Source organism: Eptesicus fuscus, chromosome 16 (assembly GCF_027574615.1).
Source record: "Eptesicus fuscus isolate TK198812 chromosome 16, DD_ASM_mEF_20220401, whole genome shotgun sequence".
NCBI classification, from domain to species: domain Eukaryota; kingdom Metazoa; phylum Chordata; class Mammalia; order Chiroptera; family Vespertilionidae; genus Eptesicus; species Eptesicus fuscus.
Window position 1 is genome coordinate 21,853,224 of NC_072488.1, and position 27,311 is coordinate 21,880,534.

Genomic DNA, 27,311 nt, shown 5'->3' on the forward strand with positions numbered 1-27,311 from the left:
AATGAAGGCCCAAAGGAAGTGGCAAAACCTAAATGCTTTTATACCAGGTTGAAGAAAGAGAGGCAATTGTAGAAAAGTAAAATAGATGGGAGGCTAAAGGAAGATAAATATTTTAGCAAGGTGTTTTTGTATAGAATTCTCTTTGCTTCTACTTCCCATATCTTTTTTTTTTTTTTAATCCTCACCCAAGGATATTTTTTTCCATTGATTTTTAGAGAGAGTGGGAGGGAGAGGGAGAGACAGAGAGAAACAGCGATGTGAGAGAGACACATCAGTTGGTTGCCTCCTGCAGAGGCCAGCCTGCAACCGAAATATGTGCCCATGATTGGAATCAAACCCGGAACCTTTCAATCTGAGGGCTGACACTCTAACCGCTGAGCCAAACCGGCTGGGGCTAAACTTCCCATCCTTGATGATAGGACATCTTCCATAAGAGACTTTTACTTCCAGCTTTCAAGAGGAAAAAGGGAAGGACCAAAGTACCTTTCTCATACCTGATGAAGTTCTTGTACGTGATGGTAGCTCAAAATAATCCTCATGCCAAAGTGACATGTTTTGTCCCTCTGTGACATCTGCTACCCTTCATCATTCATTAAGAGCAAAAACACTGTTGGTGCCATTACAGAATGGCCCCTCCTCGTTGTCATCTTCACCCAAACCTCACTCCTGTCCTGCTGCTCTGTTGGATTGAGAAGGCCCTTCTCCCCACCACCACTACATGTCCCTTGCTCCTTGCAGTGACTAAGAGCCCCTCCGCTTTGCACAAAAGCAGTCTTATTGTAACCCCCATTTTCCAGATGAGGAAATGAGGCTTCAAAGAGGTTAGACTTGCGCAAGGTCCCACAGCCACCTAGCGAGTGCCGGACCCAGTACTGAAACCCAAAGTCCACACAGCCCCTCTTGCCTCCCAGGCTGGTTCACTGCCAGCTGTCCTCTCTACCAAACACCGAACACCCCCGGGGAGGGAGGAACACGTTAGGTAATACCCGAGGAAGCAATCTGGCCACTGTTGGATGTGGGTCATTCTACAAGATAACTAATCTTCAAAAAGCCACTTTCATATCCCGAAATATTTGAGGAGATGATGTAATATCTGATACTTGCTTCAAAATAATCAAAGGCAGCCCTAGCTGGTTTGGCTCAGTAGATAGAGCATCAGCCTGTGGACTGAAAGAAAGGTCCCAGGTTTGATTCCAGTCAAGGGCACATACCCGGGTTGTGGGCTCCATTGCCAGTAGGGGGCGTGCAGGAGGCAGCTGATCAATGATTCTCCCTCATCATTGATGTTTCTATCTCTCTCTCCTCCTCTCCTTTCTGAAATCAATAAAAATACATTTTTAAAAAATAGTCAAAGGCAGGGGCAAGTGGATAGGGAGGGACACAGATGAAACAAAATTGGCCGTGAGTTGATAATTGTTGAAGCTGAGCGGTAGGGGGTTATTATATTTATCTCTCCCCCTTTTATTTAATTTAGGTTGCCCATAATAAAAGAGTAAAAATAAAAATTTTAAACCTTGAGCTTCATTTAAGCCTATTTTTAAATGTTGACAGTTATTCCTCCAGACTAGACCAAAATGCACTCTTTTACCATATCTACAGTGAAGAGCCCTTCCAAAGTTTTCCTGAGTGTAAGAAAGGTCAGCACACTTTTCTTTTTATCTTCACCTGAGGATATGTTTATTTATTGATCTTTAGAGAGAGGAAGGAAGAGAGAAAGAGAGAAATCGATGTGAGAGAGAAATATCCATAATCGGCTGCCTCCCATATGCACCTGGCCAGGGTGGTCAGCACACATTTGACCACAGCTATTAAAATTGAATAGTACACACACATCTAGTGAACCAGCAATTTTAACACCATGAATTTATCTTATAGATATAGTCATATATTTCACAAAGATGTACATTTAAGGATCAATGCTTTGTTTTCAACACCAAAGCCTACAAACAACCTAAATGTCCATAATCAGGAGACTGGTTATTTAAATAATAGCATATCCATGGACTTAATGCTTTTGTTTATATAGGCTCACAGAGAACCATTTTCTAAGCCAAACTGCTAAGCAGAAAGAGCCTAGGTCCTGAGCTATGGGCTAAATTATTCCTTCTTCATAATAAAGATATATGAATATCCTATATAATAATCCTATATAATAAAAGGGAAATAGGCATATCGACTGAATGGTGGAACGACCAGTCGCTATGATGTGCACTGGCCACCAGGGGGAGCGCCACTCAGCCAGAAGCCGGGCTCACGGCTGGCGAGCACAGTGTTGGGTGGCAGGAGCCTCTCCCACCTCCACCTCCAGGGCAGCGCTAAGGACCCCTCAGGGAAGGCGGACATCCCCCGAGGGGTCCCGGACTGCGAGAGGAATGTCGTGCACCAGGCCTCTAGTAGATACATAAGATTTCTGAAAGGATACATAAAATACAGTTATGGGTGGTTGTTTCTTCGTTGAGGGACTGGGAAGGTTGGAGTAGATAGGAGACCTGCTTGTTATTGGTTATTTTAAACCTCTTGTCCTTTTATTTATTTTATTATTTTACCAAATGTAAGAGTTATGTTTTCAGTTTTGAAAAGACTATAGTTTTGTTTTTTTTTAATGTTACAGCACATACCATCCTACCAAATTCTCTTTCTCCGTTTTTTCCTCTGCCCGTCCTCACTGCGACCCGCCTCCTTCTCTGCTCAGTTACATTGGGGGCCGTGCACCTGCTGCTCCCTCTGCCCGGAACACTCTGACCCAGAGCACTGGGCTGACTCCTTGTCAGTCAAGTCTCAATGCAAATGTCACGTCCTCAGAGAGGCCTTCCCCAACCATTCGTTCTAGCATATCAACCTGTTTTCTTTACCCCCTTATCCCTATTTAAAAAAAATCATCTTGCTCATGCACCTGCTTCTTGTTTATCATCAGTCTGCTCTCTCCATTTGAGAGCAAGAATCCTGGGTCTCGTGCACAGCGGTGTCCCCAGCTCCTGGAGCAGCGCCAGGCTCCTTGTTGAAGCTCAGTAACTACTTGTTGAAGGGATGAATGACTATCACTGTTGATTAAAATAAAGTTCTCTGAGTGCTGAACTAACAGTATCAGTGTGTGTGTGTGTGTGTGTGTGTGTGTGTGTGTGTGTGTATATATATATATATAGTGAGGCAGGAATTGATCAACTTGGGAAATCCAGGCTCTTTCTGAAAAACCACCTCAGTTTTGTTAAATGCTTGGCAGAGGACACCTTGGCACTGCTTTCCCTCTGTACCTGCAGTACATGCCAGCCTCCTGGCATTTAAAGGCACTGCAGAGCCCTACTCATAGAGTGGGGACCCTACCCTGGATCAGTGAGCACCCCTTTATTCCTTATCTAGCAGGTGCTTTAGTTAGACAAGTTCTTAGAATCAGCTCCAGTGGTGTCTGGGTCCCATCATCCTCTCCTACTGGTCCCTGGAGGAAAGAGACAATGTGGAGACAGACCAGGGGCTACAAGGAAAGAACTGTCCACTATTAAATCAAATTGTTTCCCAAAAAATATATAAAACTGTCCAGAAAGAATTGGATGTGGATCCAGAAGGTTCTGTGTGTCTCAGCTCAGGAACTACAGGAACTATGGAAAGAAATGTGAAAGGTTATTGTTCCGGTGGTAGATTGACATCTCAGAGACCCAACAGCCTGACTAGAAGAGAAGCTTTCCAGCAAAGTAGGTCTTGAGCCCGGGCAGGAAGGAAGTGAGAGAGACAGGGATTCCCCCACTCTGCTCCTGATCACATCGAAGGGCACAGTCAGACAGCCTGAGGGAGGATTCTACGCACAAGGAAAATCAAAGACATTTTCAAATTATGGAAGTTGCCAACTCTGTTCTATCCATTCTGCAAAGAGGACAGCTGCCTTATCAATATAATGAACCAAAATTAACTACTTTAGGAGTCAGTTTTTAAAAAAAACACCTGCTGTTCTTATCCTTCTGTCCCAATAACAATCAATTTCCCTGACCCACAGTCCCAGCCCCACCCAACCCCCCATGCCCAGTGCTGTTATTTCTGTCTGGGGAAAGATTGGGGCTGGGGTTGACTGAAATGGAGCATAGGGTATTCCTGGAAATGATCTTCTCATTGTAGATACAACCAAAATAGCACTGGCTCCACACTTAATAATTGATATACTCTTCAACAGCAATTGCATTTTTCTCCAAGGTGTACAGAATTTAAAATACAGAGTTTTTTTTTCCTCCAGTTCTTAACTGGAGATAAAATAATCCAATTCTGGTGTGTGTGATCCCATTACCCTTCTATGGCAAAAATTCCAGGCATTTTTCTGTTTTTCCTTCAACACATGTTCTTACAGAATAGAAAAAATAAAGTAAAAAATATGCTTTCAGTAGAAAGCTGAGAGGTACAGCAATCTGGAAGATTTGTAGTTTTTAAAGGAGGTTTGAAGCAGAAGCAGTTAGGTTGGTAAAAGTCTGTCTCAGGCCTGGGTCAGAGAACAGAGCCAATGGCTCAGCAAAAAAAAATGCTGAGCCCTAGCCAGCTTGGCTCGGTGGATAGAGCATCAGCATCTGCACTGAAGGGTCCCGGGTTCAATTCCGGTCAAGGGCATGTACCTCAGTTGTGGGGTTGATCCCTGGCCTTGGTCAGGGTGCATGCAGGAGACAGCCAATTCCTGTGTCTCTCTCTATCTCTCTGTCACCCTCGCTTCTACTTTCTCTAAAAAAACAATGGGAAAATGTCCTCGGGTGAGGATTAACAACAACTGCAATTCCATATGGCCGTATGGCCCAGAAACATCCTGTCCCCAGATAGGACCTTCCTGTGTCTTCAAGGAACATTGCCCTCTGCTTCCCATTTGCTAGTGTTGCGGGAGAAATCAGTGGGCCAGGTTTCCCTGTCGCTCGTGGGAGAGGGGTTCTTGAGGCACTGCTGGAATGAGCATGAGACGCCGTAAAGACTTTACATGCATGGAGTTACATTCCTCGGGTTCCAAAGTCCCATGTCCCTTAATCCAGTCTTGGTGCAGCTGGGGTTCCAGGAGAGCCAAAAGCAAGGCCAGTGTCCAAAGTTTCCTTTCCATGTTGGAGCTGGGTCTGGCAGAGCATCTGGCTAGATTCAGTCCACCAGTCCACGGTGGAAGTCCCACATGGCTGTGAGTCACGCTGGTGAATGCACGGGAATGCGCCCCCTGCAACTGGAGTCCCAAGAGAACCAGAGGACCAAGAGCCAAGATCAAGAACTCCCTTTGTCTAGGACAGTGGTCGGCAAACTCATTAGTCAACAGAGCCAAATATCAACAATACAACGACTGAAATTTCTTTTGAGAGCCGAAAACCGACTTCTGCGCATGGGCCACGAAGTTTCAACCGCACTGTCCGTGCGCGCCCGCACGTGGTATTTTGTGGAAGAGCCACACTCAAGGGGCCAAAGAGCCGCATGTGGCTCGCGAGCCACAGTTTGCCGACCACTGGTCTAGGAGTTTAAATATTCAGGTTTCATGTCCATGCAGTGGCCACACCTACTCTGGCCACTGACTTGTTCCCAGGTGTGACTGACAGGTGAACACCTTCCTACCTCACCCGGACCTTACTGGGTGTGCATCTATTGTCTAGTCCCCAGCCATCCATCAGGGAACAGACGCAGAGAGTGTTAACTACAGCTTTCTGGCAAAGCTGTATAAATGGCATTCCTATATTACCTATTCTTCTCTTTGCTCCTTTCTTCTTATATAATCACCAGATTATTACAATAGTATCACCAGTACTTGAGGTTTTCCAAGTAGGATTTTTTTTTCTTTCCCGCAGGAAAGTCATCACAAATAAAAATCTTTGTAGCAAAGGACTCGGAGAAGCTTCTTATCCTTTCACTAGCTTCTGTGGTGATGTATGAAACTGCAAGAACAGTTAGAGCAGATGTCAGTGTAAATCTCCAAGGAAAGAAGAAAATAGGCTTACCAAGTTTCCTTTGAGGATGCCAAGGCATTCTCTTCTCCAGATACAGTGTGTATTTAACTTAGTGTCAAGGGATTAGCAGACACTCAATGACGATACCAGTGGTCTATCTCAATAGCCACAGATACTTACAGAACGGAAGACACAGCGAATATAATTTTCACTAATTCAGCATTAGTCAAGACTCTCAATTTATACTCATTGTGATTTCACAATAGTAACCACCTCTAGAGTGTTGTTTGCATTCTATATAAATTAAACATTGCTGAGACTTCCCCTTACATACAGGACCCTTGAGGAAACTCCAATTTTAATGGTGTCACTCAAACCAGCAGTTTTCTCCTGCTGTGAAAATGTGAGATATGCTAGTAATAGTGCCAATTCATTTGATTCCATCATTGTGGGATCCCCTAGGTTCTAGGGCCTAGAAGAATGTTCATTCTGCCCTTACTTGTAACTTTCTAAATAATCAAATAGACACACAGGAGAGGCTAGAATTTGTTATTCCTGCAGTGGGCACCCAATTTCATCTCTGCCTTAGCAAGTACCTTGTTTAATGTATTTTTTGGATGTCAAACTGTAGTGATTTGTATTGCAAAACCAACTGGGGTCCTAGCTGGTTTGGCTCAGTGGATAGAGCGTCAGCCTGCGGACGGAAGGGTCCCAGGTTCGATTCCAGTCAAGGGCACATGCCTGGGTTGTGGGCTTGAACCCAGTGGGGGACTTGCAGGAGGCAGCCAATCAATGATTCTCTCTCATCATTGATGTTTCTATCTCTCTTTCCCTCTCCCTTCCTCTCTGAAATCAATAAAGATACATTAAAAAAAAGACAAAAACAATTGGGGTCAGAGGGATTTTAAGGGACAAAATGAGAACTGCTTGGAATAACTTGGTTCCTCTTCAGAACCAAGATCCTTTCAGACTGAGAAAGGATCTTGCCATCATTGAGCTTGAATAGGCCAATCTTCTTAGTTCAACAATACCCTTAGAACTGAACATTTCAGCGGCTAAAAAAAAAAAAAGAGAGAGAGAGAGAAGAACCTTCCTGAGAGGGCCACTAGGAGGCATATGGAGGAAAGAGCAGTGACTGCATCCAAGAAAGGGGATGGACTCTACGTTAAGAAGACAGCCACTTGGCATTCAATGGTGACACTATTCTTAAAGCTAGCAAGAGGCCCAGCTCCATGAAAGACTATAACCAGGCTTTTCAAGATATTCAGAAACATTCTTTGGATAGTCAGATAGGACAGAGAAAGGGTAGAACTTCCAGGGCAGAGAAAGAGGGATACCAGGAGGGACATTTGGAAAACAAGACTCACCTGGCTTGAAGCCCAGAAGATGAGTGCTGGAGTCAGTGTGGTGGGAATTGGGGAGAACCTGAGAGGGCCAGAGATCCACCAGGGTGGGTACACATCCCAGGCTAGTTTGAGGGGCAAATGGGGGCTCAGGCCCAGGAAGGCCCAAGAATGATCTCAGACTCCTGCCTATCAGACCCAGCAATGCTGGCCCTCTCCTCCACCTCAGGTTGAGAGACAGAAGTGAGAGCATGAAGAATCCCATGTCTGCAATAAAGACAACTGGGCAAATCATGGTTATCTTAGGACGAGAATACTGTGCTCCGTTAGCTCACCATTTCTAAGCTGCTTATAAAAATATATATTTTACTTTTTCATTTGTGTGTGTGTGTGTGTTTATTTTTAAAGATTTTTATATACCAAGTTCAGTCTATGTTTGTTAAACTGAAAGGAGAAGGATTTGGGGCCATACTTGAGTTTCAGAGTGGCAGCAGCAGATATAAATGATTTTAAAAACCATAAATACTCCCTGGCCATGCAGCTCAGTTGGTTGGGCGTCGTCTTGAGCACCAAAAGATTGCCTGTTCGATTCTGTCAGGGCACATGCTCGGGTTGTCTGCTTCATCCCCAGTAGGGGGGGTGTAAGAGGCAGCCAATTGAAGTTCTGCTCTCACATCAATGTTTCTCTCTCTCTCTCTTTTCCTTCCTCTTTAAAAAAATAGGCTTTTTATTACGCACAGAAAATGGACATATCTTCATGAGATTCAAGTCTTTTCTGGTTAGGATCACAGCTGACTCCAGTTTCATAGGTGACTCCCTCTTTCCTACCCCAGAAATGGTTTCATAGAATTCTAATTTCTACAGGGTTACAAACTCAAGGCAAACGTCATAGTTTCATTTTACAAAATGTTGATACCCTACATTCAGAAGGAAAGAAATGGATGCCCGAGCTCAAATCTAGACGTGAGACAGGAAATCTAGTGGTGACAACCGTTGGACATCCCCAACCAAAGCTTATGTAAGCAGCTTTAAATATGTAGAGACAGCAAAAGAGAGAATGAGTATCCAAGTACACAAAGAAATTAGGAAACCAAAATGGAAGCAAAAGTATAGCACACTTTACCTTAGGTCAGGAAATAGTAGAGAATGAAACTATAGTTGAGCACACCCAGTGGCCAGATGTTGGCTTCTAATGAGAAGTCGCTGATTCTCGGGCTGGGGCACAATGAATCTGGAGTATCTGACAGTGCCAGAAAGTAAGGAACTGCTGATGAAACAAACCACCACAATGATGGCAGTCTGTCCAGGCAACAGAGGAGCCAACTGAAAGAGCTTCCAATGGCCAAAGCTGGACCAATTTCAGCAAAAATAATTAAGTGGTATTGAATTATTACACAGAGTATAAAACACATATCCATTAGTCCATACTAATATAAATAAATGATTGATTGATTGATTGAATAAATGAATGAATGAATGAATAAATAAATAAATAAATAAATAGGAAGGCAGACGCCTCCAATCTTGGAGGATACTACGTTGTCTCAGAATGTGGTAGTTCTAAGGCCCTACCACCTTGTATTTTGGCCCTGGTGGAAGAGAAAAAAGGTGTGTTTTGTTTTTTAAAAGGGCACCTGCAATAAGGCTACCCTCCAGGCCTGATAGCCAAACTGGAGAGACCTAATATTCCATGACATACAAATGGATTACCAAAACCTGAATCCTCTTGGGTCTCTTAAGGGTGAGATATGGCAGGTGAATTGAATCCTTTCACTTCTGAATTCCCATTGAAACCTCTCCTTTGCCACAGAAAAAGAATGACCATGTCATGTCAATAAATGTTTTCCCAGGGAGCCAGAATACCTAGGGACTCCAAATACCACCTGAAGAAGTCTATAGCCAGATAACCCCACCCAGACCTAGAAATCAGTGCCCAGAACCACCGAAAAATTGAGTGGAGGAGCGCCAGCTGGTGTGGCTCAGTTGTTTGGGCGTCGTCCTGTGCACCCAAAGGTTGTTGGTTCGATCCCCAGTAGGGGGTGTGTAGGAGGCAGCCGATCGATGTTCTGCCCTCACATCAATGTTTCTCTTCCTCTTCCTTGCACTCTCTTTAAAATTAATGAAGCCCTAACCAGTTTGGCTCAGTGGATAGAACTTCGGCCTGCGGACTCAAGGGTCCCAGGTTCGATTCTGGTCAAAGGCATGTACCTTGGTTACGGGCACATACCCAGTAGGGAGTGTGCAGGAGGCAGCTGATCGATGTTTCTAACTCTCTATCCCTCTCCCTTCCTCTCTGAAATCAATAAAAATATATTTTAAAAAAATTCAAATACCCTTCTGATCACCCATGGTCCAAGAACATTAAGATAATAAACCAAAAGGAAACAGGTATTAAAGATTGGTCTTCAGCCCTGGCTCAGTTGGTTGAGCATCGTCCTGTGCACCAAAAGGTCACAGGTTCAATTCCTGGTTAGGGCACATGCCCGGGATGTGGGCTTGATCCCCAGTAGGGGGCGTGCAGGAGGCAGCAAATTGATGTTTCTCCCTCTCCCTTTCTCTCTCTCTCAAATCAATAAAAACTTTTTTTTAAAAAAAAAGATTGGTCTTCAAACATTATAGCAAATGATGCCACACACTTTCCTATGGTCTTGCCGACATAAAACTACAACCACACCTCAGTGGTTACCAAACCATTCAGCAGAGCTTCATTAACTTTGAGCATTGGAAACTACCAGTTTGAACACTGCTATTTTTTTTTCAAGCTCTGAATAGCTTTAGGGATCTCAGCAAGAGCTGGAGGAACCAGCTCAACCTTGGCATAGTGCCAAAGTGTGGCCAATCTACGTTTCAGGTAAATCACAGCAGCATTTACCAGTGCAGATGCCTTCTCCATGAGGTTACGGACAAACGGGGCCATGGTTCTAGGATGGAAAGTCTGTGGCCTCAGACAACCAGCTGAATGTCCAAAGAGCTGTTTCTTGATATATAAAAATGTCAAAAAATCCTTTGTAGAGTCCTAAGACTTCTCTGCTTGTTAGGGCCACATTCTCAATGAGAGTTCGTTACACCCAGATATTATCACTGAATGTTAAAGATTCATTCTCCCATCAGATACCATAAGCTCTCTTCTTGGTCTCATGACTCTCTAGACAGCACATGTTTTTGTAGGAGCCAAGAGAATTAGCTTTTTCTCTTGTAAAAGGGCCTTAGCTTTAGGAAATAGACCTGGTCATTTGAATCCTGGCTTTACCACTGCTTAGCTGTGTGATTAGAAAAATCACCTACCCTCTGTTAGCATCAGATTTTTTCATCTATCTCAGCGATGTTCAGTTTTTTGTTTATTTTAGGTAGAGCCACTTAAAAAATAAATAGTGCCTGGCCGGCATGGCTCAGTGGTTGAGTTTCAAACTATGAACCAAGAGGTCACAGTTCGATTCCCAGTCAGGGTACATGCCCAGGTTGCTGGCTCGATCCCAGTGGGGGGCATGCAGAAGGCAGCTTATCAATTATCTAATCATTGATGTTTCTATCTCTCCCTTTCCATTCCTCTCTGAAATCAATAAAAATACATATTTTTTCAAAAGATGAAAAAAATTAAATAGTGCCCTGGTGTTAGAGTGTCAGACTGAAGGGTCTCAGGTTTGATTCCTGGTCAAGGGTACATATCTTGGTTGCAGGTTCAGTTCCCAGCCCTCATCTGGGTGCATGCAAGAGGCAACCAATCCATGTGTCTCTCTCACATGGATGTTTCTCTCTCTCTCCTTCTCTAAAAATCAATGGGAAAAAATATTCTTGGGCGAGGATTAAAAAATCCTATATAATAAAAGGGTAATATGCAAATCAACCGAACAGTGGAACAATTGGTTGCTATGATGCACACTGACCACCAGGGGGCAGACACTCAACACAGGAGCTGCCCCCTGGTGGTCAGTGCGTTCCCATGGGGGGAGCACACTCAGCCACAAGCCTGGCTGACTGTTGGCGAGCGCAGTGGCCCACCTCCACAGCAGCGCTAAGGATGTCCGATGTCAACTGTGGCTTAGGCCCGCTCCCCGCAGAAGCAGATCCAACTGTCAGTTGGACATCCCCCGAGGGCTCCCGGACTGCTAAAGGATGCAGGCCGGGCTGAGAAACCACCCTCTCCCACCCCCACCCCCGCCCCGCATGAATGTCGTACACTGGGCCTCTAGTAAATAAATAAATAAGAAATAATAGCCCTAACCGGTTTGGCTCAGTGGATAGAGCGTCGGGCTGCGGACTGAAGGGTCCCAGGTTCGATTCCAGTCAAGGGCATGTACCTTGGTTGCGGGCACATCCCCAGTGGGAGGTGTGCAGGAGGCAGCTGATAGATGTTTCTCTCTCAACGTTGTTTCTGACTCTCTATCCCTCTCCCTTCCTCTCTGTAAAAAAAAAATAAATATATATATATATATATATATATATATATATATATATATAAAATATGCAAAACCTCAATGTATAAATAGATTAAAGATACCCTGCTCAGGTTGAAGGGGAGCTTGGGAGCACAGATTTCTACCCACTGTGCCTCCTATTTGTTCCCCCTCCATCCTCTTTCAGGCAGCCCCCAGAGGATCTCCACAAACTATGGACTTCACAGGGCACTGTTTGAAGTTGTGCCCACAGGAACTGGCACAACTTTACCAACCCCTAGTCTTGATCCCTCATGCTCCAGACCCTCACATTACTTTAGGTGCCAACAGCCATGCGAGAGAAAGTCCTTCTGTACCTGCTTTTGCCCTATTCCCCAGTTTTCATTTCCAATATGAAGACTTGTCAGGGTTGAGGACAAATATGTGATACCTTAATCAATAAAGTAATTTAAAAAAAAAGACTTGTCAGTTTCCCAAATGATTGGCAATCAAGAATAACCTTACTCATTAGGTGATTCTCCCTCCCACTCTTTCTGTTTTCTTCCCAAGACCTTAGCTCTTGGCATTTGGGAAGCTGTGAAGTGAAACTGCCTATGTAAAGGGTTATCCATGTATTTGAGGAAGCACCGAGGAATTTCAGCCATCTGACCTTTCCTTTTAGACCACTGGAGTCGTCAAGGCTAGGCACGGAATGGAGATGGGCTGGTCCGTGACTGTGGACCAAGAGAGAAAGATCTGAAAGATCCAAGAGCATGCCAAAAAAAAAAAAAAAAAGCATCAATTCAAAAGGGTTAGGCTGAGAGGCAAAACCTTACAATGAGAGACAGGAAGATGGACTGGCTGGCTTGGGAGGAGAAAAGAAGCAGATTCTAAACTTGCTCTGTACAATATGCCCCTAGCCACATGGAAGTATTGAGATGCACTGTAAGTGTAAAATATAACACTGGATGTCAAAGCCTTGGAACAAAAAAGGAATGTAAAATACCTCATTTATAATTTTGATACTATGTTTGATCCAATTTAATTTATAATGATTCTGTTTATATTCTGTTTATATTGGTTACATTGAAAATGATAATATTTTGTATATATTTGGGTTAAGTAAACTGTATTATTAAAATTCACGTCACCTATCTTTTTACTTATGTATGTGTTCGTTTTTATTTATTTTAAAACATGGAGTGCTTCATGAATTTGTGTGTCATCCATGCACAGGGCCATGCTAATCTTCTCTCTATTGTTTCAATTTTAGTATATGTGCTGCCAAAGTGAGCACGCTTTTTACTTTTCTAGATGTGGCTACTAGAACATTTTAAATCGCCTGTACGGTTCACATTATTGGGCAGTGGTGGTCTAGACTCTAGGCTCTCGACTGGAGAGACATCCTAAGACAAGGAAACAAAGAAGCAGGGACATTATGGAACCTGAAGCCTTACCCTCAATAAAGAGGCAGAGGTAAGGAGCACACCCCTCTCAGACGTCCTCCTCTCACAAGTTGCTGAGGTGAAGTCTCTCACCCAGTTTGCTCGGTGAAAGGTTTGACAGGTTTGGGAGGAAGCTGAAGGTGGGAGCAGATTCCCTCAGGGCCGTGCCCTTGACTCACAGTGGGCCTGGAACCGGCCCCATCACGGACTCCAATATACACTCCAATGCCAACCCGAGGTTACTTAATTAGGTTCAGTTACATATAACAGACAAAGCCTTGTGAAAATTAATAAACAGAGACCTCATTTAAGATGGTGTGTGTGGAGGAAGGGCCTCTAGAAGGCCATTTGCAGGCACATTATCACTCAACACACACTACTGACCCCAACAGGAAGAGAGGCACCTTGCATCTCTGACAGGAAGTGATACTATTTGTCTACCTCAGCAGGAGGAAGAAAAGATTCCTCCCTGCCCAGTAACAGCTCAGCCAATGGGAGACTTCCAAAGCTCAAGCCAATGAAAAGTCACTATACTGTGACCTTTCAGTTTCCTTCAATGGACTCTACCTTTTTAAAAATATATATATATTATTGATTTTTTTACAAAGAGGAAGAGAGAGGGATAGAGAGTTAGAAACATCGATCATCTGCCTCCTGCACACCCCCTACTGGGGATGTGCCTGCAACCAAGGTACATGCCCTTGACCGGAATTGAACCTGGGACCCTTCAGTCTGCAGGCCGACGCTCTATCTACTGAGCCAAACCGGTTAGGGCAATGGACTCTACCTTTTACAACAGCTCCTCCCAAGTCCACAAAAGAGCAGTTTCTCTGGACTTGTGAGTGGTTTGCCATTAGACCTGCATGTTGCATACTGCAATTCTTTGTTGTTTCTGAATAAACACATTTTGCTGGAGAAATATATGGCAGTCTGTTTAAGGTCAACAGCCCAAAATAACAGTCGCATAAACAAGAGAGAACTTTATTTCCCTCTTAAGGAGAAAAAAAAAATTGAGAGAAATAAACTTCTGTTTTGTTTTGCTACTGGTTTTTGGACTTAGTCTATTATATGCAACTGGACCTAGTGAGAAAGGGATGCATGGATTTCTTTTTTTTTTTATTTTATTGATTTTTTTTTTTACAGAGAGGAAGGAAGAGGGACAGAGAGTTAGAAACATAGATCAGCTGCCTCCTGCACATCCCCCACTGGGAATGTGCCCACAACCAAGGTACATGCCCTTGACCAGAATCGAACCCGGGACCCTTCAGTCCGCAGGCCGACGCTCTATCCACTGAGCCAAACCAGTTTCGGCATGCATGGATTTCTAACAGTCATCTTGGACCATGAGAAATGAGCTAATGAGGACAAAGAAGCAAGATAGAGGGAACTTGGGTCCTGGATGACAGAGGAGCTATCATTGGCTTATTGTCTCATGATTCAAGAAGGCTATTAGAGTTCCATGTTCCAGGCAGAATAAAAGTGAAAAGGACGGGAGTAAGATCATTTCCTTCTTTTTAATAGCAGCATACAATGCTCTATATTTCATTGGCCAGAACTTAGTACAGGGGATAGGAAATGGTATTTAGAAAGGTGAATTGGTATCTTGAATAAAATCAAGATTCTACCACTGAGAAGAAAGAGGAAAATGAATGTTGGAGTGGGCAATACATTTGTACCCCTTGGGTACATGTTGATGATCTGTATCACTCTGAAAGGACCCACAGAATGGTTCTGCAGCTTCCAGCATGGACATGTGGATAAAAGATAAGCCATAGAGCATTGACCCTCCAAAGATCTCCCCCTGGTTCTCACAAATGAAGGGAGCATAGAGCAAATGAAGTCTGTGCACAGGGACAGGTTGAAGACCATCTCTCAAGCAATCCTGCTTCAGTAGCAATTGGGTGCTTAGGAGTGTGTAGTGATCACTTGTGTCCCATGGTTTTTTAATATATATACATTTTATTGATTTTTTTACAGAGAGGAAGGGAGAGGGATAGAGAGTTAGAAACATCAATGGGAGAGAAACATCGATCAGCTGCCTCCTGCACACTCCCCACTGGGTATGTGCCCGCAACCAAGGTACATACATGCCCTTGACTGGAATCGAACCTGGGACCCTAGAGTCCGCAGGCCGATGTTCTATCCACTGAGCCAAACTGGTCAGGGCTGTGTCCCATGTTTGATAGGTGTCCCAGTTGGTGGCTTTATTGGCTCATGTAACCAAACTGCAAGAAGGGCAGGTGCAGCTGGCCTCACGGGCAACTGCAGTCACTCAAATGGCACCGTCTCCCTGCATCACCTGCAACTTTCCTCCTGCTGCAGACTGGCTTCTGCTCAGCTGGGAATTTGTCTGCCAAATCAGCCTCATATCCACCCCCAAAAAGGAGCTGCACCTTCCTCCCTCTCTCTGGATAGAATTTTTTTAAATGCCCAGGGGAGAGTTCTGATTGGTCCAGCGTGCATCACATACCCTGTCCAGACATTAAGATTGAGTTGGGTGAGGGGAAGGATGAGCCTGACGGTGGACGGACAAAATAATGCTTTGTAGAAACCTTTATTAAAATGAGAGATGAAAATACATAGAAAAAGTTTTGCCCTTTGTTGTGAACTTTTCTCCCCAATTTGATGTTTGCATTTTAGTTTTATCCATTCAATAAACACTGCAAAGCACTCATTTTATACTAGACTCCTGTACCCTTTGGTATCTTTCAGTCACGGTAGTAGTTGATTAAGTTACAATTTTTACTAAACCCGTTTCAGTCCTAAAGATATACTCAGCCTATTGATAGGATTTAGGTCTCTCCCGAGTCCTCTCAATAATATCTATTCTAACTGCTTCTCTCCTGGTTTCCCTTACCCAAATGACTACTCCCAATTAGTTAGGGGTCATTGCTGATAAATAATAGAAGCCGGTTTAGGTCAGTTTAGGAAAAAAGGATGACAGAACCTATGGGGTTCCAAAAACAGGCGTTGGAGAGATTGAAATCTGGAAATGAAAGGCTGTAAGGTACCTAGGTAGCCATTTTCTCAGTTTTTCCGTTTCTCTACCTGTTCCTGCCCCACCCCAATCCCACCTGGGGCTATGCTGATGTTCCCTGCTTTAATGTACTTTCTCTGCAGATTAGCTTTCTTTGTGTTCATGGGGAAGATAGCTGCCTCACACCCCCACCATTCCAAAATGAGTATACACTCCTACATCAAGCCCACAGCCTCCCAAGTGCCTGTCCCACCCCCAGATTCTTGAATAACTGACCCACTTGAGCCAGGGGTCTTCCTCTATTTGTTTTTAGGTTCATCAACTTTATTTTTTAAATCATAAAATGTTTATTTATTATTAAATTATTTTTCTTCTAAAGTAGGTCTTCCCCTACTCCAGTCAACTATGGTCAGGGGAATAGAGTCTCAAATGATAAACATGCCCCTAGACCCAGCTGTGCAGGGGGTGGGAATGTGGGTGAGTTCTCAGAGAATGCTTGTTGTTAGAATCTTCCTGAGAACTTCCTGAGACAGAGCCCCAAGTGGGAAGAGAGTGGTAATGAACAGCCAGGACCACCCTTTTTATTTCTTGCCTGCATTCTTGGCAGCAGTTGGCAGTTGCTAATCAATGAATATGTTACCTTGAACAAACTATTCTTTGATCAATATAATGGTTTGTTTTGGTCCCACAGAGAGCAGAGGCCTCTAACACTTGGAGTCCAGGTGATGATAGAAGCAGAAAACAGCTTGGTCATGAGACCATCAAGATTTTTTGTTTTTGTTAATCCTCACTGGAGGGTATTTTTCCATTGATTTTTAGAGAGAGAGGGAGAGACACACAGAGAGAAACATAGATGTGAGAGAGACACATCGATCACACATCGATTGGTTGCCTCCACATGCACCCCAACTGGGGCCAGGGATCGAGTCTGCAACCGAGGTACAGAGGTAAATGCCCTTGACCGGAATCAAACCCAGGACCCTTCAGTCCGTGGGCCAATGCTGTATCCACTGGGACACACCAGCTAGGGCCACCAAGATTTTTAATCCCAAAGAATGCTGTCCTCGCCGAGACCGGTTTGGCTCAGTGGATAGAGCGTTGGCCTGCGGACTGAAAGGTCCCAGGTTCGATTCCGGTCAAGGGCATGTACCTTGGTTGCGGGCACATCCCCAATAGGAGGTGTGCAGGAGGCAACTGATCAATGTTTCTCTCTCATCGATGTTTCTAACTCTCTATCCCTCTCCCTTCCTCTCTGTAAAAAGTCAATAAAATATATTAAAAAAAAAAAAGAATGCTGTCCTCAAAGTGCAACTAATGTCATTTATGGATTTGTGACATCATAACAAGAAGAGACATGTGAAAAAGTGCTAGTCTTATCTCACTCTACAATTTTCCCTTCAGTGATCCTATCCACTTCTACAGTTTTAACTGCCATCTCTAGAAAAGACTCATAAGTCTATACTGTAGTCCTCCCCTCTAGACTTAGCTCTGTATGTATTTCCAACTGCACTGGGTATTGTTATAAATATTCAAAATTCATTGTGACCAAAACAAAACTATCTTTCCCCACAAATTTGCTCTTACCACATTGCCAAACAAGCACGCAATGGCATTTCCTTACAACTGCTGCCAAGCTGGACGCCTCCCTGCATCCTCTCCATCTGTCCCTTCTGGGTAAACACTCATGTCTTATCTGGACAACTGCAATGAACTCCTCACTATCTTACTTTTTCTCTCTCTGTCCTCCAGTCCGTTCTCCATGTTAGAATCAGATTATCTTTTTAAAAACGTAAGTGCAGACTCTGACCATTGTGGCTCAGTTGGTTGAGAGTTTTCCATGCACTGAGAGGTCACTGGTTCGATTCCTGATCAGGGCACATGCTTGCTATAGGGGTTTCAGGCTTGGTCCCCAGTAGGGGGCATGCAGGAGGCAACTCATTGATATTTCTCTCTCTCTCTCTCTCTCTCTCTTTCTTTCTCTCTCTCTCTCTTCTCTCTCTCCCCCTTTCTCTCTCTCAAATCAATAAAAACATTAAAAAAAAAATAAGTTCAGTGTTGCTGTCCACATGAAAAGCTCCTGATCACCTACCAAAACTGCTTAGCAATCAAAGCTCTTAAGATTTTTCTAGCTTTTGCTTGTCCAGCTGCATCCCCCATTATGTGCCAGGCATTACACCTCACCTCCTCTTTACACCCTATTAATGTCAATCTCTCACCCTTCTAGAAACAAGTATTTTCCAACCTAGATGCCAGAACGTATATTCCAGAGCAGTGAGTAGGAATGTAATGTGCCATAATGGAGCTACGAGCAAGTGCTAAGGGAGCCCAGAGGAGGAGCGTCCATCAGTCTCCGTGCTTGGGGAAGAGGCATTTTAAGCCCTGAGTAGGAATTGCCAGGTGGCATCTAAGGGGAAAGGATCATCAGAATAAAAGGCTAGGAGACGGAAGGAGCACAGGAGCAGCTTTCAGAGTGTTGAGCATTTCTCTGTAGCAGAGTGTGTGTGTGGGGGAGGGAGGCAGGGGACTGGCAGTTCCAGCCCAGCTAAACTGTAGAGGGGGCAGTACAGCGTATTAGCGGAGCAGCTTCAAGAGATTTGCAGGACAAAGAGATCCTTCTGGAATATAGAAAGAACCTAACAAAATGCAAAGCTTTGCCAGTAATTCAGGAGAGAAATGCTGTGGGCGAGAACTGGGGCAGTGAAGGCCGTGGTCTCCTCCCTGAGAGAATCAATGAGTTGGATTTAATAAAAAATGGGGGACGGGGTACCCTTGCCCAGGGAGAGGTGTCAAGGAGGAATCTGGTTACCTGTATATGAAAGAATACAATGTTTTTATTTAAAATTTTTATTGTTGACACTATTGCAGATCTCCCCCGTCCGCTCCCCCTTTGCCCATCTCCACCCAGCTCCCGCCCTCTCCCCCCCTTGACCCTCACCACACTGTTGTCTGTGTCCATGGGCTATGCATACATGTTCTTTAGCTCATCCCTTCACCTCCTTTATCCAGTCCCCCCCACCCCTCTCCCCTCTGACATTTGTCAGTCTGTTCAAATTATCCATGCCTCTGGTTCTATTTTAAAAACAAAACTCAACAGAGTACATGTGAAGATCCAGTTGACTTTGTTAAGCATATCATGAATCAGGAGCATCCCATCGAGCCACTAAATGGGCACTCCAAGGGGCTATATGAAATGGAAGGTTTTTATAGGCAGATGGGCGGGGCAAGGTTCCAGTTAGCAGAAGATTATTTTTTAGTCCAGGTGTGTGTGGGGGAGGGAACAGTAAGGGTTTTATCATGCAGATTGCCTCTTCATCCTAAAGGGAGGTGGGGGGTGGGGGTGGAGAGGACTCACATGACAGATTACCTCATCAGTGCTGGCCAGGAAATTTTAGACTGGTTGATTAAGATTACATTTCTGGTAAGGATTGAAACTACAGTTAAGTGAAGCATGAAGTCTAGGTTTGGTATCATGGGCATAAGTGACACTATTTGGGGCCTGCGATGTTCTTTTTAACAATAAAAGGCCTACCCCGCCGGAAAAAAAAAAATGTGTAAAGCCTCTAGTTTTTGTGCCTGGTGCATGGCAGGTTTTCAAGAGGGTTTAAAGATTACAAACCATTTTTAATACATTGCATGAAACGATCTCAGAAGTGTGGGATACAAGGGCAGACAACTTACCAGCGTGAAAAACCAAAGCCCAGGGCTTCCAGCTCTTCAAGTCAGTGGGCGGTGAAGTTGAGATTCCAGACCAGGCCTCTGACCTGAGACCGGAGCCTTCCACAATGCCTGGAGGCAATTGTGAGAACGCACAGCCTGATATTACGGTGGCTGAAATTCTTTTAAGCAGGGTATCTTAATTCCCCTCCCCAGAAAGATTCCCAGAAATGAAAGAAAGGTCATCACAATTTTAATGGTTCGCTGTGACAATCCTGAAGCCGCGATTGGCTGATTCGGGAATTCATTCGGTACGTAAGCTGGTGGGTGGGGGAGGGAGGCTCTTAGAGTTGAATAAAAAAACCATCAACTTCAGCTAATAGCAATGACAGTGGGGGCCCCTGGTGATTGTGGACACTTAACTTGTAAATGGCAAACAGGAAGGCACCTAGGTCGTCCTTTGTTATATGCTAATGAAGTGGCTCTGCTCAAACAAAGGCTGAAGGGAGATTAGAGGAGTGTGTTGCCAGTTCCCACAAGGGGCTGGCAGTCCTGGACCCGGAATTAGGATTTCTTCCTCTGCCCTACTTGGCCTTGTGACCTAGAGCAAGACCCTCGGCTCCCCTGGACCTCGGCGTTTTTCAGTAAAATGTATATGATCAAATCTAGGGGTGGCTGCTGCCTACCATCCACTTGGCAACCAGGTCATAGATCGTCTTTTTTCCTAGTCAAATCAACCAAGAACTGAAAGCCTCTAAATAGAGGGGTAGTGTTTGCAGGAAACTTAGGAGCACTACACGGAGGCTTTTTCTGCTTTATGCATGTTGCAAATCCTTCCCAAGCATCCATGTTCATGGAATCTGTGGTGGTACATGATGGGGTCCCTGCCCTCAACGACTCACCTTTGGATAGGAGACAGGACTCCTGGGTAGACCGAAAGCTGGGTGGGACATGTAGACAAATCACTATGCAATATGGCAGAATGGGTCCCATGTCGCACAGATTCTATTGTTACCGGGAAATGGACTGAGCCCGAGTGGGTCCGCCTCAGGCCGGCCTATAGTGTGTGGGTTCTTGACTCTGTGCAGGAAACATTTCACAGCAGGTTTCCAAGTGACTTGGAGAGTACGTTCATTAAAGCCGGGGACAGTGAAACAGGGAGGGGCTAGGAGAGAAAAGGCAACAGGAGAGCCTGCTTTGGAAAGACACCAGCCTAGGCGGGGCTGATTTGGTTCACTGAGAAGTCAGAGAAAAGGGGCCTTGGAGACAGGTTCAGGGGGTTACCCAGGACAAGCTGCCACTGCCCGTTCCTCCTCAGGTTGCAAGTCTCCGGGGTCCCTTAGAGTTTAGGAGTTGCCCATCTGTGGGGGAAGAGAGGCAGAGGCCAAAGGGTCAGGAGTGCTCCTGGGAGGGAGAGGGTGAGCTAGGTCCTCAATTTTGAGGGTTTTTAAAGGCTGGGAATTTAGGGGAGGTCTTAGGGGAGGATTCGATAGAATATTCATCAGCTTCTCCAGGCGTGAAGACCCTTTCAGGGTCGTGGTCTCCACTGATTAGTCTTTGCAGCTGGCCCTGGCATCGCCAGCCCGGCTTTGCTGCTTTTCTGAGGCAGGTGCTGAAATACAACTGAGGCGTAGATGTGGTTTCTAGGGAGGTGACCTTCTGTATCTGGCTGTAAATTCCTCCGCCAGTTTGTTCGGCTGTTTGCCTCAGTTTCCCCATTCTACTTGCCAAGGAATTTTCCTAGCTTCTTACTCTCCTGCCTCCCCATCACAAGAGAGGTACACAGGTGGGAACAAAGCCCTAAGGGAGCCAGTGGGGTTGGTTGGTCTGGGAAGCTTCACCGCGATGTGGTCTAGGAGCTACAGAGGCCTCCCACTCCTGGCTGATGACTACAAATCAATGGAGGACTCTATGCACACAGATTCCTGGGCCCCTTCCCCAGAGACACAGATTTTGTAGATCTAGGGTAGGGCCTGGGGGTGCCTAGTTAAAACAACAACAACAACAACAAGAAGAAGAACAATGAGAAAACAAAGTGTCCTGCCCGCCCATGCTTCTGTGGAACAGCCAGTTTTGGAGCCTGTTGGTGCAGCGGGTGGACAGGCCCAAATAATCATGCTATTACAATAGAACCATTGAAGGGGTGTTAGCGCTCTGGGGAGGAGGTTTGTGTACAAGCCGAGAGGGTCACCCAGTGAGGAAGGAGGGTGGGCCAGATCCTGAGGATGTGATTGTAGAGGCCAAGGCCAAAAAAAAAAAGGCCATGTCCTGCTCAAGGAGCAAGAGTGGCCCTGAGTTGGTGGAGTAGACAGAGAAAAGGGCAGGACGTGAGGCTGAGAAGGGGAATTTGAGGACAGCTTGTAAAGGACGAGCCTTGATTATTATGCTAAGGAGTATGGACTAGATGGTGGAGATACTGGAGAACCAACCAAGGTTATTTTTATGCTCATGATAACCTTGATAGAATAATATAAGGTCTTGTAGTCAGTGTAGGGATTTGGTTATTTCTTCCCTCACTCTCTTGTATAAATTAATGAAAAATTAAGAATGCGAGTGAATTTCAATCAGCAAAATTTAGAGCAGAATAGGAGGAAGCCTGTCTTGAAACAACCTCTCACTTGGACTGTTGAAATAGCTTTTTGTGATTGGACACTTTGCTTCAGACTTGTCTATCTAGGATTGGTCCTCCTTGCTGCTTCTGAGAGGTACTGTTTCTAAAATGCTTGTCACATCCTTGCTTAAAACCCTCCAGTGACCCCCTGTGGTCTCCACACGATAAACTTTCACGTTAACCTGGGGACTTAGGGGGTTCTGCTGACATAGGACACAGGCATTCGTGATCTGGTGGCATCTTCTTATTGTAGGTGTTTTGTTTTCTTTTGGTTTATGTAAGCTAATTTAAGTTATTTTAACCAAAAAGGAGGGGTAGGGGCAAGGGATTTGTTATTATTGTTAAGGAGAGGAGTGTCTCATGAACCTGGAGGTGGGATGAGGCTGTATCTCAGAAAGGCACAGGAATCGGAGGTACACTGCAAAGTTGGCAAAGTTTTCTGCCTTTCCCTCTGCCTCAGTGCCTTCCTCCATGTTTTCTTTCTGCCCAGCAGACAGCCTGGTTGGCTCTGGAACTGGTGTAAGCAAAAGGTCAAGCAGGACCCTCAAGAGAAGGTGACCATCTCTGCACTGATAAACTTGGCTTCAGAAAGTTCTCCTCTATGATTCTGTGTCTCTGTCTGTTGTTTATCCCCCGATAATTAAAAAAATGTTTTTGATGAAAATCTAACACATTCTCATTGGAAAAAATTTCAAACAGTGTTTAAGTACACAGAAGAAAATTAAATTTTTTAGAAATATGTTTTTATTGATTTTAGAGGGAGAGGGAGAGCGTCAAAAAGAAACATTGATGTGAGAGAAAAACATTCATTGGTTGCCTCCGTACGTGCCAACCCACAATCTGGGTCTGTGCCCTGACTGGGAATTGAACCGGAACCTTTGGGTGCATGGGAGGATGCTCAACCAACTGAGTCACACCAGCCAGGGCAGAAAATTAATTTTTCACACGCCTGCCACTTCCTGCCCTCAGAGTTAAATACTGTTGGGTGCCAAGATTATAGCCAATCTTCTCACCTCTGTATCCCTACATGTTTATACTACTTACCTGGTAATACATTTTGTAGCTTTTTTTTTTGGTCAGTCTTCTAAATTTCTCAGACATTTAAGTTATTTTGCAAATGTTAAGCCTTGCCTCTACGAACAAATTAATTTTAAAATGTGTGTTTCTGTACTTGAGTCAGGAAAGTGGATCAGAGCTCCACTACCTGGAATTGCAAACTCACCTATCTTTAGTGCCCACAGAGAGACAGCAGAAGGAACATAGGACCACATCCTTGGGACTATTATAAATTTTGGTCAACCAGTACCCCTCATTTTTTTTTTCAAGTTACTTAATGTTTCCTTTTTTTAAAAAAATATATTTTTTTATTGATTTCAGAGAGCTAAGGAGATGGAGAGAGATAGAAACATCAATGATGAGAGGAAATCATTGATTGGCTGCCTCCTGCACACCCCCCCACTGGGGATGGAGCCCTCAACCCCAGCATGTGTCCAGACCGGAATCAAACCATGACCTTCTGGTTCATAGGTTGATGCTCAACCACTGAGCCATGACAGCCAGGCTCCTTTTTTTAAATTTACCATCTGTTATCTTTTCATTTAATTTTTCAAAGGCCTGGACAACTTCAATCTTCAGATTTTTCAAATGTGGATGATTCCAGGTTCCTAAAAAGATCCAAGCTCCCATCATCTGGAAGTCTTACAAGCCTGAGTGACTACCTCTCTCAAGTATTACTCAGCCTAAATAATCCCCTCTCTCAGGAGCCCCCATATCTTCCTCTGTTTCCCCTTGATAGAATTCTCTAGGGCCTGGGTTGATCTCATCCTCCAGGGCTCCTGAGACCTCAGACATCTGGGATATCTGAAGTGGGGGCCAACCCACAGGAGGTGTCCTCAGGTAATAAATACCACTTCTCCTCATTTTTGGGTCATTTTTGCCTTTCCCATAGACTGGGTGACTTATAAACAACAGAAATTTATTTCTCACAGTTTTGGAGGCTGGGGAAGTCCGTGATCAGGATGACAGCATGGTCAGATTCTGGTGACAGCCCACTTCTGGGTTGCAGAGTGCCAACTTCTTGTTGTACCCTCACATGGAGGAAAGAGTGTAAGAGAGCTCTCTGGATATATATATATATATATATATATATATATATATATATATATATATATATATATATATATATATATATATCCTACCTAATACAATAGTAATATGCAAATTGACTGCACCTTTGCTACACCCAAGCCACGCCCACCAGCCAATCAGGGTGAGTATGCAAATTACCCAACAAAGATGGCGGTTAATTTGCATACACTGAGGGAGGGAGGAGTGAAGACTGAAGACAACTTAGAAGGAAGACGGAGGAAAAGCGGAAAGCAAGATGGCTGCCAGAGGGAAAGCCCGGGCAGGGCGGGGCGGAGTGGGGCGGGGCGGAGCAGGGCAGGTGGCAGCGGCGCAGGTGCAGGCGCGGCGGCCGCAGCAGCCGCTTGCAGGATTTTTCCTGCAAATGGGCTACTAGTATATATATATCTATATATATCTATATATATACATATGTATATATACATATGTATATGTGTATATATATATATATATATATATATATTCTACCTAATAATAGACAAATATGCAAATTGACCTCACCTTCGCTAGGCTCAAGCCACGCCCACCAACCAAGCCACGCCCACCAACCAATCAGGACGAGTATGCAAATTATACCAACCAAGATGGCGGTTAATTTGCATATCAAGACAGCGTAGAAAGAAGCCAAGAGCTGCAGAAGGGAGCAAAGCTGCGGAGAAGCAAGCAAGCTGGGGGGAGGAGAAGAGAGGAGCGGAGGCGGGGCCAGGGGAGAAGGAAGGAGAGCAGGCAGGGCCGGGGGAGAAGGGAGAAAAGAAGGCGGGCTGGCAGAGAAGGCGGGGCGGGGGAGAAGGGAGGAGAGCAGGCGGGGTGGGGTAGAGTGCAGCAGGAAACCCTATTGCAGGATTTTTCCTGCAACGGGAACGCTAGTATATATATATGCAGTAACCCCATTCCTGAAGGCTTCACCCTAATGTAAGCACCTCCCAAAGATACCTCCCCACTCCACCTCCTAATACCATCACAATAGTATTAGAGCTTCACATTAGAATTCCAACATACAAATTATGGGAAAACACAAACATTCAGTCCATAACACCAAAATAAAAGAATGGAATTTTAGCTATTAGCTCTAATTGATCCCTTGTCTTCTCCAATACTTTTCTCTGTTGAAATTGTCTTGTTGGGAGCCCACCTGTTTTACAGGGTGGCAGTATTTTACTTTTTTTCAGAGTTCAGCTTTTTATTGAATGTGTTACAAAAGAGCTTTAGTAAAAGAGACCAAAGTCCGCGTCATCATCAGACTCCTCAGATTCTTTTTCCTTTGCTTCCACTTTCTTCTCCTCAGCTGGGGCAGCAGCGGTGGAGGGGGCAGGGCCTCCTGCTGGTGCAGCACTAGCTGCTGGGGCAGGTCCACCAGCCCCTACGTGGCGGATGAGGCTCCCAATGTTGACATTGGCCAGAGCCTTTGCAAACAAGCCTGGCCAGAAATGTTCAACATTTACACCGGCTGCTTTAATGAGGGCACTGATCTTATCCTCCCTCACCGTCACCTCATCCTTGTGCAGGATAAGGCTGAGTGGATACAGGTGAGCTCCTAGACAGGCCACGGTGTGGGCAAGTGCTGGGCCGGTGCTGCCCTGAGCGGTGCTGGTTGCCGGATAAAGTGAGGGCCTCACCCCAACGTGGCCTTAGCTTCATCAGAGAACGGAGCACCTTACCAGCAGCTGGGAAAAGGGTGGTTGGCAGTATTTTAGCTCATGCTGTGTTGGCAGCTCTGCAGGTCTAGAAGCATGATATATTTATGCCAACTCACAGGAGACTGTTACATAAATCAAAATGCCACTTTAGCCACTATACCCTTTTTTTATTATCAATTTTAGATAGAGAGGTAGGGAGAGGGAGAGAAAGAGAAACATTGAAAGAGAGAAACTGATCCTCTGGGGATTGAGCCTGCAACTCAGGCTTGTGCCCTGACTGGGAATCCAACGGCGACCTCTCGTACATGAGATAACACTCAACCAACTGAGCCACACTGGCCAGGTGACTATACTTCTTTAAAATTTTTAATTTATTGATTGATTTTTATTTTTTTTAATTATTATTTTTAAAATATATTTTATTGATTTTTTTACAGAGAGTAAGGAGAGGGATAGAGAGTTAGAAACAAGAGAGGGATAGAGAGTTAGAAACATCCATCAGCTGCCTCTTGCACACCTCCCACTGGGGAGGTGCCCGCAACCAAGGTACATGCCCTTGACCGGAATCGAACCTGCGACCCTTGAGTCCACAGGCCGACGCTCTATCCACTGAGCCAAACCTCAGTCAGGGATATTGACTGATTTTTAGAGAGAGAAAGGGAGGGAGGGGGAGAGAGAGAAACAATTTGTTGTTCCACTTATTTATGCATTCATTGGTTGCTTCTTGTGTATGTCCTGACTGGAGAGCGCATCTGCAACCTTGGTGTATTGGGACCACACTCACCAGCTGAGCTACCCGGCCAGGGCACTATTATACTTCTTAAATACAAATACAGAGTGTCCCCAAAATGTGTATACACACTTTGAATAATTAATTCCAATGGGTTAAATCTGAAAAGAAAGACCTATCAAATGAGCTATCCGCTGTTACAGTGTGTATACATTTTTTTGGGGACACCCTGTATACTCATGTTGCCTGTATGTCCTGTAGGTTTAGGTCAAACTCCTTAGCTTGGCACTCAAGGCCTTTACAATCTGGCCTTGAACCAACTTGCTATTGGTTCTCATATGTCATGCATGTACTACCTATATGCAGTTCCCTTTGTCTGGAATGTCCTTTCTGACACTTTTCCCAGACAAAGTCCATATTTTAATTGAAGGTCCAGGTCAAATATAACCTTTTTTTCAGTCCTTCTCTGACATACCCTGCCCTTACAGCAACTATATTAATTGCTTCCAATTCAAGG

At 44.7% G+C, this 27,311-nt stretch overlaps 1 non-coding gene across 1 annotated transcript; it reads right to left on the bottom strand.

The window, feature by feature from the left end:
* Positions 1-12,786: 12,786 nt before the first annotated feature.
* LOC114230367 (U6 spliceosomal RNA) lies at positions 12,787-12,892 on the bottom strand. The gene has a single exon (XR_003616265.1). It is a non-coding gene; the product is annotated as a U6 spliceosomal RNA (small nuclear RNA).
* Between the last annotated feature and the right edge of the window lie 14,419 nt (positions 12,893-27,311).